Consider the following 19,989-nt stretch of genomic DNA (forward strand, 5'->3'; position numbering starts at 1 on the left):
TGTCTCGCTAGTGCTGTGTGAGCTGTTGCAGACACTGGTCTTAAGGAGCATGTCACCTGCAAGGAATAAACCACAGGTGCCCTGTGCTGGGCCCAAAGAGAGGAAGAGCGTGGAGGGCCAGTCTAGAAGGACGAGGTAGAGATGCAAGAAGGGGAAGAGTGGATGTGAAGAACCAGCTTCTCTGCTAAGTTTAACGATAGCCTCGCTGTGGTGCAGGGCAGGTTCACCAGTGCCTGACAGGCCCTCAGCGGGTAGGATAATGTTAGTAGAGTGAAAGGGCTTGGGGGAAGCCCTGAGTTTGTTCTTTTGCCTGTACACCATCCCCTGACCCCAGTGCTGGCTTTGACTGGATGGGTGACTAGGTGCCTGGATGCTAACCTGGAAGGTTTCTCCCAGGGCTGGGAAAGGACTGGAGGGTGTGCTCTTCTCTCTGCCGGCCTGGGATTGAGGGCTCCCCTGGGGCTGAGAGCGATCCGCCCCCATGGTGCCGCCTGCAGTGGCGCATCAGGCAGGAGGAGCGCTCTCGGGTGGCCATGCTGAGTGTTTATCCCCCAGCCCATGTCCCTAGCGCCTTTCGTCATCGCCGTGTACGTTCACTGAAACTCAGCAAGACCCATGCCAAGAAAAACAAAGAAAAGATCTCTTAGCGGTTATTTATATTGTAAACCTCCTCTGGAGTGATTTTTTTCCCCCAGTCCAGCTTGCAATAATTTATTTAGAAAGATAAATTGATTTTTAAGTGTGATTTTAAAGAGTTTGGACCCATACTTTATTTAGCCTTGGTTTCTGTTATTCTTCTGCTTGGGTTTTATGTTGCTCCCAAAGTGAACTTGGATTTACCTTCTTCTCCTGGTAGTTCAGGACCACTGAGAAAAATCCCCGTTCTGTAAAAATAGTCAGCCATCACCTCAGGACACTCAGGCAGAAATGACTCTGAAATGACTAAGAACTGTCCATGCAAACTACTTTCCGAGAAGAGAGAAGAGATGGGCGGGAATACATGGAGCTGATTCTTTAAAGGTGTTATTGTTACCTAGCCCCTGTTGCTCTTTCTTCTCTACAAACCAAAGTGCAACTTTCTGAACGGAGTGCCTGTTGTTTATCAAGAAAGAGAAAAGACAAAAATGAAAGGGCTTGAACCACAAAACATTGAGTGATTTAGGAAGGGGGCTTTTAAAAAATATTAAAAGAATGCACCATTCTCCTTTCTCGCTCTTAAACATTGAAGCTCTTTCAAGTTATGGCCAATTAGAAAAAACTTGGAGCGCATCTTGAGGCCCAGACTTCCCACCACCAGAAGTGCGCAGCCGCAAAGTAAAAGTCGAGAATTCAGCACTTCTGAGCTGTCTAGGCTGGAAAAGTACTGACCAGAGGAAAGCCTTGGGCCGGGGCCGTGGGCTCCGTGCTTCTCCAGCCCCCACCAAAAAGCTGTGACCCATCCTGCTGGCATGGCTGTGCCCCTCTGCCAGGTGGGCCGTCAGCTTCACCTGCAGCATGTTCAGGCTGAACAAGAGAGGAGTTGGAGATTCCAGTGACCCCCAGTGAAAAGCTTCTAGAGTCTTAGCACTGAGCCCTTCTGCTGCCAGTTGAGCATGTGGATGCCATGGCCGCAGGCAGATGCCCCTCCTGCATAGGCATCTATATTTAGGTGTGGGCAGGAGGTTGCCAAGGTAAAGAAAGGCATGGTCCGTGTCGCCTCAGCACGCTGTTTGTCTTGGAAGAGAGGCCCTCACCGCCTGTCCCCACATCTGCTCACAGGCCGGCCCTGTATTGCCCCGAGGGTTAGACACTCCCAGAGGAGAAGGCGTCTCCCCAGAGGCCCACAGTTTGGAAGGCGGCAGAACCTTCCTGAATGGCGTCCTTCATGCGGGAGTCTACGTGCCGCCCAGCAGGACTGCACGCCCTGGCTTGCGCTCTGTCAGCAGGCGTGCGCTCAAGCCCCGAGTGACCCGGCGTGTCCAGTGGCTCATCGCCCCTTAGAGCAGCAGTCCTGGAACCTGTAGTGGGCAGCTGCTTTCTCTCCGCTCTGAGTCCTGGCCTGCTGACTGCTTGGGGATGGCCCCAGTCACTGCCTGCCATCGCATACCTGGCTACTCAAGGAGTGTCTCCCCACTCCCCCCAGCCACCCAAAGGCTTCTCCCGCTCTCTACCCCCCACCCAGGAAGCTCCCCTATCCCTGCTTCCTGACAGGCCTCACTCCTGGCCTTCTGTCCTCATCCCGCACCCCCTCGCCCCAGTGTCTTGGCTCCCTGGCATCTCCCCAGCCTTGCTACCAGGTCACACACACACACCCCATTTGTTTGCAAATCACCTCTTCCAGGAAGCCTTCTATAAAGGGCCAATTGGTTTTTTTCCTGGGATTCCTGATGTGGGGGCCTCCCTTGAGGCCATGCTGGCATTGCTTCTAGAATGTTCCATGTTTAGGGCTTAGATCCTGTGGCTCTAACCTGCTGAGCCACAACAGGAACTCCTACTACAGAATATTGATTAGAGTTCCCTGTGCTATACAGCAGGTCCCCATTGGCCATCTGGTCCATATACATATGCATATGCCAATCCCAAACCCCAAACCATCCCTCCCCCTACCTTTCCCTTTGGTAACCAAAAGTTTGTTTTCAAAGTCTGTGAGTCTAATTCTGTTTTATAAAAAGATTGATTTCTATTATTTTTAAAATTACACATCTAAGTGATATCATATGGTATTTGTCTTTGTCTGTCTGACCTAACTTCTCTTAGTATGATAATTTCTAGGTCCATCCATGTTGCTATTAATGGTATTATTTCATTCTTTTTGAGGCTGCATAGTATTCCATTATGCATATATACCACATCTTCTTTAATCATTTCTCTGTTGCTGGACATTTAGGTTTTTTTCCATTCCTTGGCTATTGTGAATAGTGCTACAGTGAACATTGGGGTGTGTGTATCTTTTAAAATTATAGTTTTCTCTGGATATGTGCCCAGGAGTGGGATTGCTGGGTCATATGGTAGTTTTAGTTTTAGTTTTCTGAGGAACCTCCATACTGTTCTCCATAGTGGTTGTAAGCAATATACATTCCCCTCAGCAGTGTAGGAGGGCTCCTTTGTCTCCAACCCTCTCCAGCATTTGTTGTTTGTAGACTTTTTGATGATAGCCATTCTGACTGGTGTGAGGTGACCTCACTGTTCTGACCCTGGAGGAGCTGTTCGGGCTGGCCTCCAGCCACCTCCTCAGAGGGCTTTCTTCAGGAGCACCTCAAACTCCGTGGTCCCAGGGCTCCTGCTAGCCTCGTACCCTCACTCTCAGGGTGAAACACATCTGTCCTTTTTAAGAAATTTCTGCTGAACTTCTCATCCTCAGCAGAGTAAAAGTGGTTCTATGTGGAAGGGGTAGAGTCCCCCCCCACAACCACCATCAGGCCAGCTGCCCAGACTGGCCACAGAGCAGGAGGGAAGGGCCTCCCAACTGGCTGCTGGGGACAAGACCCCCTCCACTGAGCAGGTCAGGCAGTCCCTGGCCTCTCTGGGCCTCTCAGGGCTGTTACATGAGTAAGGGGAGTTTGGAAGGACTGCTACCAGGGGCCAGGTGAGCAGGACTGGAAGGGAACTGAGGGCCTTGCAGTGAGTCCGAATTAGCTCACTGAGGACAGAATATGTAGCAAAAACCATGTCTTTACAGTCTGCTCTGGGCGAGGGCAGCCACCTCCTGATAAATGCTCAGGGGAACGCGGGGCCAGCAGCCAGGACACGGCGTAGGAGGGGGGAGGGTGCTGGGGGCAGGAGAGGGGCTCCACCTTGCCAGCACCTTGTTCTGTCAGCAGTGATTGTCACCAGGGTAGTTTGTCCTTGCCATGGGGCCTAGATCTTGGGATAGGTCTGTGCCTTCCCAGAACCTCCGCTGGGACTATAGAGGATGAAAGCCAAAATTTCCGTTTCGCAAGAGAGGTGCAGAGTTTCACGCACACCTAGGGAGGATGTTTGTGTTCCACTGAGGTCACTGCCCTTGTTTTCAGAGTAAACGTTTGTGTGAGCACACTCAGAGGGGAGAGTCCAGGGAGAGAGCCCCTCACCTCTCTTTCCTCAGGTGTGGACTGTGCCTGTGGCTCCAACCCAGTTCAGGACAGCTGAGAACCCCCTGGTAGTCTGGGGTTGCAGGCCCTGCTCCGCCTATGACCTTGCAGACTCCATGTCCGCTCCCCAGGCCTTAGTTTCCCTTTCTATAAAGTGGGGGGTGTGCACTTGATGTGTGTAAGATTATTTCCAGCTCTGACATTTTAGGACTCTGATCTGAGATATTTATGATCAGCCTGCTGATTCTCCTTTTAAAATATACTTCAGATATGTACACTGCTCTCTGTTTCTCCCGGCACCGTCCATGGTCATGTTGCTTCCTGCTCAAGTTCAGTGGCTTAGAATAAACCAGATTCCCCACCATGGACCCTCTGATAGCTGCCTGGAGCTTTTCCTACCCCAGCCACATGGTCTGCCCTCAGCCCCAGGAGCACATATGCCCTTTCCTGCCTTTGGATCTTTGTACCTGCTGTTCCCTCCACCGAGAGCCACCCTCCCTCCACCCCTTGACTGGCTCCTTCCCATCTTTTGGATCTCAGCTTAAATAGCACCTCTGAGAGGCATTACAGAAAACCCATGACTAAAGTGAGCGGTCCTCTGTTATTCCGCCTCTCACTCGTGTTTACTTTCCTTATGATCCTTAGATGTCTTGGAACTATTTTTTTAGTTCTGGTTTATGTTAGTCTCTTGTTGTCTCCACTAGAACGTGAGCTTCACACAAGTGGAGACCTGCTGATAGTGGGGGCCTTCTCTACCCCAACCACCGCTCAACACCCAGAGCCTGCATAGCATCCAGTACACAGTGGCTATTCCCTAAGTGTGTGTAGAATGGATGGCTTGTTCCTCCATAAAGAAGGAGTTCCCTGGTGGATGAGGGTTAAGGCTCCAGTGTTGTCACTGTTGTGGCTCATATTCAATCCCTGGTCAGGAACTTCTGCATGCCACAGGTGCTGCCAAAAAAAAAAAAAAAAAAAAAAAAAAAAGGAAAGAATGAAGCATCTAATTTTGCTTCCTGATCTCTCCGTCTCAGGCCCCGTTTCTCCCCTGGGGGTCTAAATGTAGCAATGAGGGAGATGTTACACAACAAGTGTCCATTATGAAGTCCTCGGCCAGTAGCCAAGAGGGTTTGACTCCTATGGCTTTAGCACAGTTGGACTCAGATTCATTTAATATTTCTTAAGAGCCTACTTGGTGCCAGGTTCTGGGTGACAGCTTTCATTATTTTATTTCCCCTTGACAGTCTTTTTGAGATCACAGAGCTATTAAGTGGGAGAGCCCAGATTTGAACTCAGGAGCGCTTTGCTCCCTTCATTCCCAATGCCGCTGAGCTGAGCTATGGCCGTGTTTTTCCCCAAATGGCAAGAAGGCAGAGGGTGGGCAATCCCACAGCGGGCCTCTCCCCCACTTTCAGCATTCAAACTGTCCCCCAACTAGTGTACCCTTAAGTGTAATTTTACAATTGCTTTAAGTGGAACAGAACTATTACAATCTAGTGTCCGTGCTTCCTCAGGCAGACGGCAGGCCTCTTAACCTGGAGACAATTTCTCCTTTAGTCACCCATCGACACCGTGTGGTTTAGAGCTGAGGGTAATAAGCTCTGCCTCTGAAGCCAGACTTCCTGGACCGCATCCCTACTAGCTGTGTGACCTTGGGCAGTGAACATAATATCTCTGTGCCTTGATTTTCTCATCTGAAAAACAAAGACAAAAAGCTGTATCTTCCTCATAGAGTTATTGCAACAATTAAATGACTTAAAGGAAGTATAGTGCTCAGAATAGTACCAGACATGGTGTGTGCACATGAGTATGTGCTGTTATTTCTTTGAAATCATTGAGAACACAAGTTACAAGCTGAAAAAAAATAATTCTTGTTCACACCATGAAGATTTTTTGGTAAGCTCTCAGAAGTTGTGGGTAATTGATCTCACATAAGTACCTAATTAAAGCTTTTCATGCTGAAAAGACCATGATGCTGTCACGTCCTGAGAGGCCATCCCTTCACTCAGTCTCAAGAGTTATCAAGTGCCAATTCTGAGTCAGATTCAAAAATGACTCTATTTAATCTAAACCACACTGTGGTGTCTTTACAGGTAAAGAGCTGATGGCTCAGAGGGCAGATGACGCGACCAGGGTCACACAGCTAGTAAACAGCAGAGCCAAGATTCAAACCCAGCTCTGCTTCCATGGCCCATGTTCTCTCTCCACCATGGCTCCCGGCAAATAGGGTCACTTTGAGGCTCCAAGTGAGTATCTTGCTGAAAGGACTATCCTCTGAGGGGAACTGCATGACAGAGTCTGTGCTGGCCTCAGAAAGGCCTTCCTGAAGTGACCAACAACTTGCACTGAGAGGGAAGCCCCCACTGAGCCAGTACCCTGGGCTCTTGGCTATCACTAAGGCCAACACAACCCACGTGCTCTGTATGATGCCAGGGCTAGAGATGCCACAGACCTTACGGCAGGTTCCCATGATGCCTGGAAACTCAGTCGCCCTGGGCCCCAGGTTTCTCTGCATTGGCTGGACAATCAAGGCCATCTGAAATCACACGCGGGTACCTGCTGGCCTTCCCTCCTCCCTTCCCAGGCCCCTGCTATGCTCACGGCCATAGCTCAGCTCAGCGGCATCGGGAATGAAGGAAGCAAAGCGCTCCTGAGTTCAAATCTGGGCTCTCCCACTTAATAGCTCTGTGATCTCACAAAGACTGTCAAGGGAAAATAAAATAATGAACCTGGCACACGTGGTATACAACGTGTTGATTTGATACCTTCATTTCTGCAGTGTTAGTGTTAGCTAACCCCTGTCAGTCCCATAATTATCATTTCTTTGTGTTGAGAACAAGTACGATCTAGTCTCTTAGCAACTTTGAGGTTTATAATACAGGATCATTTCCTCTAATCACTATGCTGTGTGTTAGCTCCTGAGGACTTACCTATCTACTAGTTATAAGTTTGTACCTTTAAACACCATCTCCCCTGTTCCCCAACCTATCAGACCCTGATGACCATCACTCCATGCTCTGTTTTTACAAGTTTGGCTTTTTAGCTTCCACGCATAAGTGATACAACACAATGTTTATCTTTCTCCGTCTCATTTAGCATAATATCCTCAAGGTTCAACCACACTGAAAATGGCAGGATTTCCTTTCTCGTGGCTGAATAGTATTCCATTTACATATTTATCTTACATGTTTATCTGTTGACAGACAGATTGTTTTTATATCCTGGCTGTTGTGAATAATGCTGCAGTAAACTTGGGAGTGGCTGTATTTTTGATATCCTGTTTTCATTTCCTTTGGATGTATACCTTGAGTGGAATTCCTGGACCATAAAGTAGTTCTGTTTAATTTTTGAGGAACCAACATACTGTTTTCCACCAGTGACTGAACCAATTTGCATCACCACCAACAGTGCACAAGTATTCCACATCCTTGCCAGCATTTGTTATTTGTTGTCCTTTTTTTAAAATTCACTTTTATTGAAGTATAGTTGATTTACAATGTTTTGATAACTTCTGTCTATAGCAAAGTGATTCAGCCATACATATATACATATCCATTCCCATATAAGTTATCACAGAATATTGAGTAGAGTTCCCTGTGCTATACAGCAGGTCCCTGTTGGTCATCCATCCCATATACAAAAGTGTGCCTTAACATTCCCAAACCCCCAATCCATCCTTCCCCCCACCTTCCTCTTTGCTAAATTAACCATACATTTGTTTTCAAAGTCTGTTTTGTAAATAAACTCATTTGTATCATTTTTAAAATTCCACGTATAAGTAATATCATATGTTTTTTGTCTGACTTACTACACGTAGCATGATAATCTCTGTGTCAATCCATGTTGCTACAAAGGGCATTATTTCATTCTTTTTTATGGTTGAGTAAATATGTATATATGCACATATGCACCACATCTTAATCTGTTCTTCTGCTGAAAGACATTTAGGTTGCTTCCATGTCTTGGCTATTGTAAATAGTGCTTCAGTGAACATTGGGGTGCATGTGTCTTTTTAAATTACGGTTTTCTCCCAATATATAGCCAAGAGTGGGATTTCTGGATCATATAGTAGTTCTATATTTAGTTGTTCAAAGAACCTCAGTACTGTTCTCCGTAGTAGTTGTACCAGTGTACATTCCCATCAATGGTGTAGAAGGTTTCCTTTTGTATCACACCCTCTCCAGCATTTATTGTTTGTAGACCTTTTGATGATGGCCATTCTGCCTGGAGTAAGGTGGTACCTCATAGTAGTTTTGATTTGCATTTCTCTAATAATTAGTGATGTTGAGCATCTTTTTATGTGCTTTTTGACCACTGTCTCCTTGGAGAAATGTCTACTTAGATCTTCTGCCTGTTTTTTGATTGGGTTGTTTTGTTTTGTTTTGTTTGACATAAAGCTGCAGGAGATGATTGTATATTTTAGAGATTTGTCCCTTGTTAGTTGCTCGTTTGAAAAGATTTTCTCTTATTCTGTGGGTTGTCTTTTCATTTTTTTAAAATGGTTTCCTTCGCTATGCAAAAGCTTTTAAGCTTAATTAGGTCCTATTTGTTTACTTTTTAAAATTTTTCATTACTCTAGGAGGTGGATCCAAAAAGATACTGCTGCAATTTATGTCAAAGAGTGTTCTACCTATGTTTTCCTCTAAGAGTTTTAGAGTATCTGACCTTATGTTTAGGTATTTAATCCATTTTGAGTTTATTTTTGTGTGTGGTGTTAGAGAGTGTTCTGATTTCATTCTGTTACATGTAGCTTTACCCAGCACCACTTATTTGGGACTTTTTTTTTTCCATTGCATATTCTTGCCTCCTTTGTCAAAGATTAATTGACCATAGTTGTGTGGTTTTATTTCTGGGCTTTCTATTCTGTTCCATTGATCTTTATGTCTATTTTTTGCACTAGTACCATACTGTTTTGATGACTGTAGCTTAGTGGTATAGTCTGAAGTCAAGGAGCCTGATTCTTCCAGCTCTGCTTTTCTTTCCCAGGATAGCTTTGGCTATTTAGGGTCTTCTGGGTTTCCATACAAATTTTGATTTTTTTTGTTCTAGTTGTGTAAAAAATGCCATTGCTAATTTGATTAGGATTGCATTGAGTCTGTAGATTGCCTTGGGTAGTATAGCCATTTTGAAATATTAATTCTTCTAATCCAAGAGCATGGTCTATCTTTCCATTTGTATGTGCCATTTTCAGTTTCTTTCATTGGCATCTTAAAGTTTTCAGAGTTCAGGTCTTTTGCCTCTCTAGGTAGGTTTATTCCTTTTGGATATGATAATAAATGGGATTGTTTCCTTAATTTCTCTTTATGATCATCTATTGTTTGTGTATATGAATTCAAGAGTTTTCTGTGTATTAATTTTGTGTCCAGCAACTTTATTGAATTCATTAATGAGTTCTAGTAGTTTTCTGGTAGCATCTTTAAGATTCCTGGGTATAATATCATGTCATCCATGAACAGAAGCAGTTTTCTTTTTTCCCAATTTATATTCCTTTTATTTCTTTTTCTTCTTCTCTGACTGCCATGGATAGCACTTCCAAGACTGTTGAATAACAGTGGTGAGGGTGGACATCCTTGTCTTGTTCCTGATCTCAGCAGAAATTCTTTCAGCTTTTCACTGCTGAGAATGATGTTAGCTGTGGTTTTGTCATATACGACCTTTATTGTGTTGAGGTAGGTTCCCTCTATGTTCACTTTCTGGAGATTGTTTATCATAAATGGGTGTTGAATTTTGTAAAAAAATTTATCTGCATCATTGGAGATGACCATATGGTTTGCATTCTTCAATTTATTAACATGCTGTATCACACTGATTGATTTGTGAATATTGAATCCTTGCATCCCTGGGATAAATTCCACTTGACCATGGTATATGATCCTTTTAATGTATTGTTGGATTTGGCTTGCTAATGTGTTGTTGAGGATTTTTGCATCCATGTTCATCAGTGATACTGGCCTATAATTTTCTTTTTGTGTGGTGTCTTTGGTTTGGGTATCAGGGTGATGGTGGCCTCATAGAATGAGCTTTAGAGTATTCTTTCCTCTGCAGTTTTTTTGGAATAGTTTCAGAAGGATAGGTGTTAACTGTTCTCTAAATGTTTGACAGATCACTTTTGAAGCTTCCTAGTCCTGGGCTTTTATTTGTTGTAAGTTTTTTAATCAGAATTCCATTTCATTACTTGTGATTGGTCTGTTCATATTTTCTATTTCTTCCTGGTTCAGTCTTATAAGATTGTACCTTTCTAAGAATTTCTCTAGGTTATCCATTTTATTGGCACATAGTTGCTTATAATAGTCTCTTATGGTCCTTTGTATTTCTGTGGTACCAGCTGTAACTTCTTTTTAATTTCTGATTTTATAGATTTGGGTCCTCTCACTTTTTTTTCTTGATGAGTCTGGATAGAAGTTTATCAATTTTGTTTATCTTTTCAAAGAACCATCTTTTAGTTTCACTGATATTTTCTATTGTTTTCTTCATTTTTGTTTCATTTATTTCTGCTCTAATCTTTATGATTTCTTTCCTTCTACTAACTCTGGGTTTTGTTTGTTCTTCTTTCTCTAGTTGCTTTAGGTATAAGATTAGGTTGTTTGAGCTTTTTCTTGTTTCCTGAGGTAGGATTGTATTGCTGTAAACTTCCATCTTAGAACTGTTTAAAAAAAAATTAGAATTAAAAACTTGGAGTTCCCATCATGGCACAGCAGAAACAAATCCAGCTAGGAACCATGAGGTTGCGGGTTTGATCCCTGGCCTCGCTCAGTGGGTTAAGGATCCAGCATTGCCCTGAGCTGTGGTGTAGGTCGCAGATGTGGCTTGGATCTGGCATTGCTGTGGCTATGGCTGTTGCCAGTGGCTACAGCTCCAATTAGACCCCTAGCCTAGGAACCTCCATATGCCATGGGTGTGGCCCTAAAAAGACAAAAGGGCAAAAATAAATAAATAAATAAATAAATAATAAAATATAGAACTGCTTTTGCTGTGTCTCATAGATTTTGGGTTGTGTTTTTTTTTTCATTTGTCTCTAGATATTTTCTGATTTTCTCTTTGATTTCTTCTGTGATCCATTGGTTATTTAGTAATATATTGTTTAGTCTCCACTTGTTTGTGGGGGGGGGGTTGCAGTTTTTTTCTTGTAGTTGATTTCTAGTCTTAGAGAGTTGTAGTTAGAAAAGATACTCGATATGATTTCAATTTTCTTAAATTTACTGAAACTTGATTCGTGGTCCAGCATGTGATCCATCCAGAAGAATGTTTTATGTACACTTGAGAAGAATGTGTATTCTGCTGCTTTCAGATGAAATGTTCCATAAATATCAATTAATTGTTTGGGCACCATTTGTTGACAAATCTCTCCTTTCCCCATTAAGTTACTTTGGCACCTTTGTTGAAAGTCATTGGACCCATGTACGTGTGGGTCTATTTCTCCCTCTCTCTTCTTTTCTATCCTTAATCTCAGAAGCACACTCTCTGGTTCCTATAGCTTGATACAAGGTCCAGGGGGTCAGTTTCTGTCTCATCCCATGGTCTGTGCTAGCAGGCCCTGAGGCCACTGGGGAGTGAGTCTTTGAGCTCTGCTGATCTCTGTCCACATAACCTGCATTTGTGTATTTGAAGTTTCAGAATTAGCTTTTGGTACCAAGTCAAGTCTGGTCTGTGTGCTTCGATACTGCATTCACTTCACTACGCTGGGGCTCTGCACGCTCACTCTTTCCTCCTTCCCATCTCCCCCTCTCTATCGTTGACCCCAGAAGCCCTTTGAGGTAGAGAACAAAAGTGCCAAAGTGTCCGCCTTTTTATGGGGCACTTTTCAGAAAGTCCTCTAAGGAACTGAAAAGAAGAACTACATAATGGAAACCATTTTGCAGCCTCCAGCATGGCCATTTATCTCAATAACCATTTCATTTAAAATGTGGGCCAAACATATAAATCATATCTTGAAAGAAAGTATGTTGGTGCCACAGAAATTGCCCTGTATTCTTACCACCTAATTTGAAAAATGTGTTTTGAAGCCGGAAAGAAAGCAAACAAGCCTGCGGCCCGGCCGTCCTTCTCCCACACGTCCCCTTCCTTCACATCGTCCCCAAAATAAATGTGTGCGACTCCCCAGGCTGAGCAGAGAAGCCGAAGCATGGAACCCACACCCTGTTGTTAGTCACTGCTGCTGCTGCTGCTACTATTTTAGAGCCTCCTTCGAAGGCCACTTGGAGATGAGGGGCACAGCCCACACCAGGCTGCTCCTCCCCAGTCCTTGACTCCCTGACCGCTGGCACCCGCCCCAGCATAGCTCTGAGGTATAGGTGCTCATTTAAGGACATGCCCAAGGGGAAGGTGCTAAATATAGCAGGGCCCTGAGCCCCATTTTCCAGACTAATCACATGGAGAGGTATTGAGCAGCCTGCACTGCGGGCTGGGAATTCCGGGCTGTGTTGCGACCTGCACCACAGCTGCAACACCAGATCCTCAATTTGCTGCACCACAAGGGAACTTACTGGCCTTCCTCCCCCACCACCAGGCATGTGTGTCAAGGAGGTCAGACTGAGCATACAGTTTTATTTTCTCTTTTTTATTTCATACATTTCTTTTTTTTTTTTTTGTCTTTTGTCTTTTGTTGTTGTTGTTGTTGTTGCTATTTCTTGGGCCGCTCCCGCGGCATATGGAGGTTCCCAGGCTAGGGGTTGAATCGGAGCTGTAGCCACCGGCCTACGCCAGAGCCACAGCAACACAGGATCCCAGCCGCGTTTGCAAACTACACCACAGCTCATGGCAACGCCGGATCGTTAACCCACTGAGCAAGGGCAGGGACTGAACCCGCAACCTCGTGGTTCCTAGTCAGATTCGTTAACCACTGCGCCACGACGGGAACTCCTCTTTTTTTTTTTTTAATTTATTTTTTTTCCCACTGTACAGCAAGGGGATCAAGTTATCCTTACACATATACATTTTTCCCCCACCCTTTGTTCTGTTGCAATATGAGTATCTAGACATAGTTCTCAATGCTACTCAGCAGGATCTCCTTGTAAATCTATTCTAAGTTGTGTCTGATAACCCCAAGCTCCCCATCCCTCCCACTCCCTCCCTCTCCCATCAGGCAGCCACAAGTCTATTTTCCAAGTCCATGATTTTTTTTATTTCATACATTTCTGATTACTTTTTCACACCCTTAAAACTTGCTTGAGGTCATGTCTAAGGCCTGCCCCATAATCCATCCTGCGCGTGGCCAGCACTCCTGCCCAGTCTCCCCCATGGTGTGAGCAGGACAGGGACTCAGCCCTGGCCACCAGTTTCTCTTTCCTGGCCCAGGGGATGGCTCGAGCCCCCACCCTGATGAACTGTACCTTCTCCCCTGCCGCCTGCATCTCTCTGCTCTAGCCTAGGAGGCCCAAGCCGTCTCTAGGAAGGTGGCAACAAGCATAGGTGGGTTGTCACTGGGTGATGTCACCTGAGGTGTGCACCTCCCTGCTTCGTTACTGTTCTCAGCAGCCTGTCCTCCACCGCTTCTCCCCTGTGCCTCCTTTGAGATGACGGCCCCCTGCGACCCCCTCCAGCACATCCTGTCCCTGTGTCTGTGTCACATGTTGGCTGTGTTCTTGGTGCCTGGAGCAGTGAAGCGAGGACTGACCGGGCACCCCCCAGCTCTTCTGAGTGCAGGCCTGGTGTGCTGGCGTGTCTTTTGCCCTGGATCTATGTTTTAAGGCATGAGGCCATTTTCTTCAAACCCTCTCCTCTTGTCACTTGGAGCCCAGAGCACCCCTGTAGGGGGAGCAGGGAGGACAGGGGTAGGGGCTGAGGCCTTGGAAGGTGGCGTGCAAGCCTCCTGTGCCCAGACCCTGCCTCCTCCCTCTGAGCCTTTGATCAGCCGTGGGGTTGCAGCAGACAGAGGAATCCCCCCTCCCCCCACGCAGGGGAGAGGCCTGCTGCTGGCACTGCTGCAGCCAGTGGAAAGCACTGCCTTCCTCTTCCTCCCCCACCATCGGCTGCCCAGCATGCTTTGTGTAAGTCATCCTACCAGCTGCCTTGGTCACGACAGTTGCTTTTTAGTAAAACCTTAACCTCGTTCCTGGAACAGTGGGGCCATGGTCCCTGAATTAGACACTGTGGGGAAGGGATGAGAAAGGCTGGTGAGTTCTCCACCAGGAGACTCTAAAGCCCCAAGCTGCTCCTGAAGTTCTAGCTGTGCCTCCACCCTCCTCCACTCCACTAACCTTTAGCTGCCTGGCATCTAGAAGGCTGAAATTGGGACTTGGGTTCCCTGAGAAGAGGGACTTGGCCTTAATTCCACCCCTCTGCCCCATTCCGGTGCCCAGTAGGGGCTGGGCTGGGTGGGATGCAGGAGGGCATCTTTCAAAAGGGGGGCACCAGAGTGGCGGTGCATCAGAGAGGCGCAGGTCCCCAAGGACAGGGTGTGGGGGTCATTTCCTCTCTACCAAGGAGGGTGAAAGGGCAAGTGGGTGGAGCGTGAACAAGGAGGAGTGCTGGCCCCAGATGTCCCCTGCCAGGCACAGGCATTTTTATTCCTGGGGAGTGCTCGTCACCCCCTCCAGCTTCCTTGCTCAGACTCTCTCCCTTCTCCCCGCTTTTGTTTGTCCCTGGCAGCTGCCGTCTCACACCAGCCAGCCTAGGCAGTTCCCTTCAGTTACCCTGGTCTGAGAGGCTGAAGGATCTGGAAGCGTTTGGATCCTGTGTGCATCCATGGACACCGGGCATGCACGCCATGCCCCTAGATTCTGGACTTAGAGTGAAAGGGAGGGCGGGGTTGTTCCTGGGGTGTGAGGGGAGCTCCAGGTGGGAATCTAGGACTAGGTCGGAACCTGGGCCTTTACCCAGCGGCCCCTCCTGCTACCTTCCCCAGGTGCATGTGACACAAAGTTAGCTCAAGAGGCCACCAGTGGCCAGCCCCGTGGCTGCGGTGCCATGGCACTGTTGCTGACCAGCACCGATCCTGTCCCGGGGCCTCCTGGGGTCCAGAAGCAAGAATTGCCCACCTCTCTGGACTCCTGGGGCCTGATATGTGACCCAATGGGGGTCCGAAGGAGGAGAATAGGGCATCAGTGACCTGGACTCAAGGTTTCACTTGGAAAGTGGGCTCCGCTGGCTGTCCGCCTTCCAGGCTGGAGATGCCCATGGCCCTGCCTCACCCTCCTGTGGGTGTGGAGGCCAAGGACTTGACCTTCTGGGATCCCCAGCAAGCTGAGTGGCCTGAGGGACCCTTTCTTCACTGCTTGATTCTTGATTATGTTCACACCGAAAATGCCCCTTTTCTCCACTGTGGAATCACACCCAGAGCAGATGGTTCTGATTATGTTCATTCAGAAGATGCATATGGGGCCAGGATCTGCCCCAGAGCAGGGGGGCACACAGGGAACTGACAGACCAGGCCCCACCTTCAGGTGGCCCACCGTCCCATGGGGAGTCAGGTGGATGCACCAACTATGACCGGCGATGGGAGGAGCCAAAGAGGTTGTTTGGGCCGGAGCAGAATGGCAGCGAGGGGTCTCCTGTGCCCAGAGGAAAGCCTCTGCAAGCCCAGGGGAAGGGAGAGCTTGTAGCTGGAGCCCAGCGAGCTAGAGGAGAGTGGTGGGAGGCAAGCTTGGAGAGGTGTTGGGGCCCAGTGGCCCAGAAATGGGTCTTGATTGCACCCTTCCTGTGTGAACAGCACCCGAGGAGCTCTGCAGACCCAGAGGGAGCTCCCAGGGGCCAGTGATAGCTGCAAACAGCAGATCCCTCTCTCTGGTGGGCCTCTAGAGCTTCAGTGACCCTGGAAACAGGCCTGTGTCCCTCCTTGGGATCCCAGCCCAGCGTCTCCACCCAGGTGACGGTGGGGGGGGGGGGGGCTATGGGGATGCCCAGGGCCAGGGAGGGGTTGGCCCAGAGTTTGGCCTGCAGCCTGCTCTTTGCTGCTCATCACTTTTCTCTCCTCTTGCCAGGACACCTCCTTCTCTCCCTTTCTTGTCCAAGCCTCTGCCCTAGAATGTCAGGGACCAAGCACAGGCCCACAGTCCACTGGCCACAGGAGGCCCGCTAGCCCCGCCCTCTCCCTGGGCTCGGCTCTAATTGGGCCCCCTGTTCTGAGCCCTGCTTGGCCCCGCCCTCTGCTGGCACGCCGCTCTCTGGCCGGATCTGTTTGGGGCCAATTTCTGGGTGCCTCCTGTCCCCTTCCTCCTCTACCCCAGTAGTTCCCCTGGAACTGCTCAGGGCTAACTTATCGCCAAATCCCAGCCCCCCATTGTTTCCCATAGGTCTGAGGAAGGTACTGACCACCCAACAGACAGAAAAGGAAGGGAGACCCCCTCCCCCCTTGCCTAGTGCCTGCTACTCAGTGAATTGAGTGAACAGCTGTAGTGACCCACCTGGCAACATGATGGGACCTTCAGTCTTCCCCTAGGGATGGAGCCCTGGCTGGGAGGTCTGCTGGGGTGGTCCAATACCATATCCTCACCTGGCCCCCAGAAAGTTCCACCCCCAGACTCTTCTGCTCTGCCCTTCCCAGATTTACCTGTGAGGATCCCAGCTAGGAGGTGTGAGCAGCAGGGCTGCACAGAGGCCCAGAGAGAACTGGATAGTTTTATTTTTATCTTAAAAAATAATGAAATGCTAAAACTAGGTTTCAAAACCTGTGGTGTATTTTAAATGTTTACATTTAACAAATGAACACTTTTAATACACACACAAATATAATTATGGCATTTACGGGATAATTACAGTGTTTATGAAAGAAAAACCTTAGTCCATGGCAGGCTCCAGGCAGCATGGTCCAGAAATGGGACCCAAGTTTGAAAATGAATGATGAACGGCTCCTCTGAAAGGCTCTGTCTCGTTGGGAGAATGGGAAGTGAAACCTTGAGGCCCTCTGGGTGTGTGGTCCCGCTCCTGCTGCCTGATCCCTGGTGATTAGCCCCACTGGCTGGAGGGCTCCCCATCTCGTGATTCAGAGCAGTGGCCCCAGCCCCACCGTCCTCACAGCTACGCTGGCCGGAGGGCCGCAGCGCCTTCTGGGGGCAGGCAGCTTGTGGAGGGCTATGTCCAGCTGTATGTTCCAGGGCAGGTCCCAGGCCCGAGCCACAGGGCAGGAGCTTAGCCAGCTGTCTGAACAGGGCCAGAGGACAGAGGTAGAGGACCCTGGGAGCCAGGACTGGATGGCCTGGCCTTTCACTGCCGTGGGTTATCTGTGTTCCCACGTGTGCTTTTGGCCATGGGGCAACTCTCTGTGTGTCAGCCTCACAGGATGGTGGTCCAGGAGGCAGACTTCTGTCCGTCATTGTTTTTCAGAAGGAATTATGCTCAACAATTAAGAAAATGGTGAGATAAAGTGGAAAGAGCCTCTGCTCTACCCATTACTAGCTTGGCTGCCTGGAGAGGTTCCAGCATTTCCTCTGTACTTGAGTTGCCTACTCTGTAACAAGCAAAGGCCCTCAGGCTCTTGAGAAGACAGTGCAGACAGGTATGGGGCCAAACGATACTCCGCTGTAGGGAGAGACCACATTTTCCATTCATCCCTTGGTGGACATTGGGGCTGTTTCTACTTTGTGACTATTACAAATAGCGCTGTGAACATCTGTGCACACAGCTCTATGTGGACAGGGGTTTTCACTTCTCTGGGGTAGACACCCAGGAGTGGAATTCCTGGGCCATGTGGTAATTCTGTTTAATGATGAACTGCCAGACTGCTTTCCAAAGTGGCTGCACCATTTTACTGTTTCCAATAGAAACGCATGAGGGTGCCTGTTTCTCCCATCTTCGCTGACACTTGTTACTGTCTGATTAAGGCCATCCTAATACATACGTACTTGGCGTTGTTTCCTTGTGGTTTTGATATGCATTTTGCGATATCTAATGATGATTAAGTCTTTTCATGAGCTACTCGGACATTTATCTTTTTTGGAGAACTGTTTATTCAACTCTTCTACCCATTTAAAAAAACAGATTACTTGTCTTTTTATTATTCAGTTGTAATGGTACAGGTTCCTTATCAGAGACGTTCCAAATATTTTCTCACTTTCACTGTCCATTCACTTTCTGAATGGGTCCTTTGATGCACAGAAGTTCTTAATTTTAATGATGCCTCAATTTTAATTTTGAAAAAGCCTAATTTTTCTTTTTTGGCTGTGCTTTTGGTTACTTTTTAACTTTTTCAAATACATAGAACATTTACTTGGTTCTAAAGTGAAAAGGTATGCTTGGAGCCATCCCACCCTAACAGGCCAGGCCGCCACTTAGATTAAATTCTGGCTTATCATTCCTGTTTATTTTCACACAGTTTACAAAGAATGAGCTTCCTGGGCCAGGAGTGAAGATACAAATACTTCCGTGGATATTGCCAAGTTTTCCAAATTTTCCCGTGCCTCCAGCCTTATAGGAGAGTGGTGTTTTCCACAGCGCTGGGACTATTAAGCTTTGGGAGTTCCATCAGCCTGAGAAGTGAGAACATTTTCTGTGTAGCTTTTTAAAAAAAAATCATCAACTTTTTAAAGATGCAGTGTACATATAAGAAAACACACCCCTTTTAAGTGTAGAATTTGGGGAGTGTGACCAATGACTTTCTTTTGTACATCACTGTGGATTGGTCTTGAGAAGCCCCCAGGCCTTTCTCCTGAGAGGCTGTGCCATTTACATGCCCACTGGCAGCAGTGGGGGAGCTCCCTCTGCCCCATGTTCTCCCAGCCTTTTTCCATGAGGCCATTCTCGAAGGCAGGGTGTGCTGGCTCTTAGTGCTTTAGATTTGCCTTTCCCTGAAGACCAAGGAAGCCGAGCATCCTTCCTCTTTTGTGCATTGTTCAAATCTTCTGACCAGTTTTTAAAAAATCAAGTTGTTTGTCTCTTTACGGTTGAGCTGGCAGAGTTCTTAGTATATTCTGGACACAAGTCCTCTTTATGTAGTGTGGATATTTCCTCCTAGGCTGTGGTTTGCCTTTTCATTTTCATAGTGGTGTCTTTCAGAGAAGTTTTGGGTTTTAGGGCCTAAGAAATTTTTACATTTCTCTTATTCTGAGGTTGAACACCTCTTCTTATGTGTAAATGCTATTTGCTTATCTTTTTCTATAAACTGTCCGTGTCTTTGGCCTGTTTTTTTGTTTTTTTTTTTAATCAGTTTATTGGTCTTTCTCGATTTTTGAATTTTTTTTTTTTTCTTTTTAGGGCCACACCCATGGCATATGGAGATTACCAGCCTGGGGGTCAAATCAGAGCTGCAACTGCCGGCCTACACCACAGCCACAGCAATGTGGGATCCCAGCTGAGTATGCCACCTACACCACAGCTCAGGGCAACGCCGGATCCTTATCCGACCGAGCAAGGCCAGGGATCGAAGCTGCGTCCTCATGGATACCAGTCAGATTTGTTAACCACTGAGCCACGAAAGGAACTCCTCTTCTTGATTTTTATGAGCTACTTATATGTTAGGGGGATGAGCCCTTTACGGTGTGTTGTAATGTTTTCTCCTAGTGTGTCATTGGTCTCTTCAACTTGGCTTATAGTGTTTTTTCCATAAAAAATTGCTCACGTGTGTTTTTACATAATTCAGTCTATTTGTTTTTAGTGTTTGTAGATTTGAAGTCATAGGCTCCCCACTCCCAAGTTATAAAGAAATTTACCCATGTTTGCATTTAGCATTTGAATGGTTTCTTTTTTTCTTCAATTTAAATCTCTGCTCCATTTGGAACTGATTCTGATACACAGTGAGGCATGGAATCAATTTTATCTTTTTTTGCGAATGACTTTCCAGTTGTCCCTGTATCATTTATTTAAAAGCCTATACTTTCCTAATGATTCGAGATCACATTCCCCAGACCTTTCTTATTAAAATACTAAATTTCCATATGTGTCTGGACATTCTCTTCTGTTCGTTTTCTGTACTCAGTTGGTTCCACTGGCCCATCAGTCTGTTCTGCTAATGCAACCCTCTAAATTACAGACTTTATGACATGTTTAAACATATAGTAGGGCAACCTCCTCA

General features: G+C 46.9%; 1 protein-coding gene and 1 long non-coding RNA gene across 37 annotated transcripts in view; both read left to right on the forward strand.

The window, feature by feature from the left end:
• ATG7 (autophagy related 7) overlaps positions 1-19,989 on the forward strand; it is a 279,358-nt gene that overhangs the window by 255,724 nt on the left and 3,645 nt on the right. For 7 of the 36 annotated variants that reach the window (XR_014822342.1, XR_014822339.1, XR_014822340.1 and 4 more), the window contains one exon: positions 6,140-6,292. The gene's annotated coding sequence lies outside the window, so the exon portion shown is untranslated. 36 annotated transcript variants of the gene reach the window in all.
• Positions 15,694-18,455, forward strand: LOC146397427 (uncharacterized). The gene is made up of 3 exons (XR_014823849.1): positions 15,694-15,849; positions 17,307-17,478; positions 18,295-18,455. It is a non-coding gene; the product is annotated as an uncharacterized LOC146397427 (long non-coding RNA).

The sequence above is a fragment of the Sus scrofa genome, chromosome 13, assembly GCF_054392235.1.
Source record: "Sus scrofa isolate SSC_HxYL_T2T_F1_AM1 chromosome 13, Sscrofa_HxYL_maternal_Yorkshire_Landrace_v2.0, whole genome shotgun sequence".
NCBI lineage: Eukaryota > Metazoa > Chordata > Mammalia > Artiodactyla > Suidae > Sus > Sus scrofa.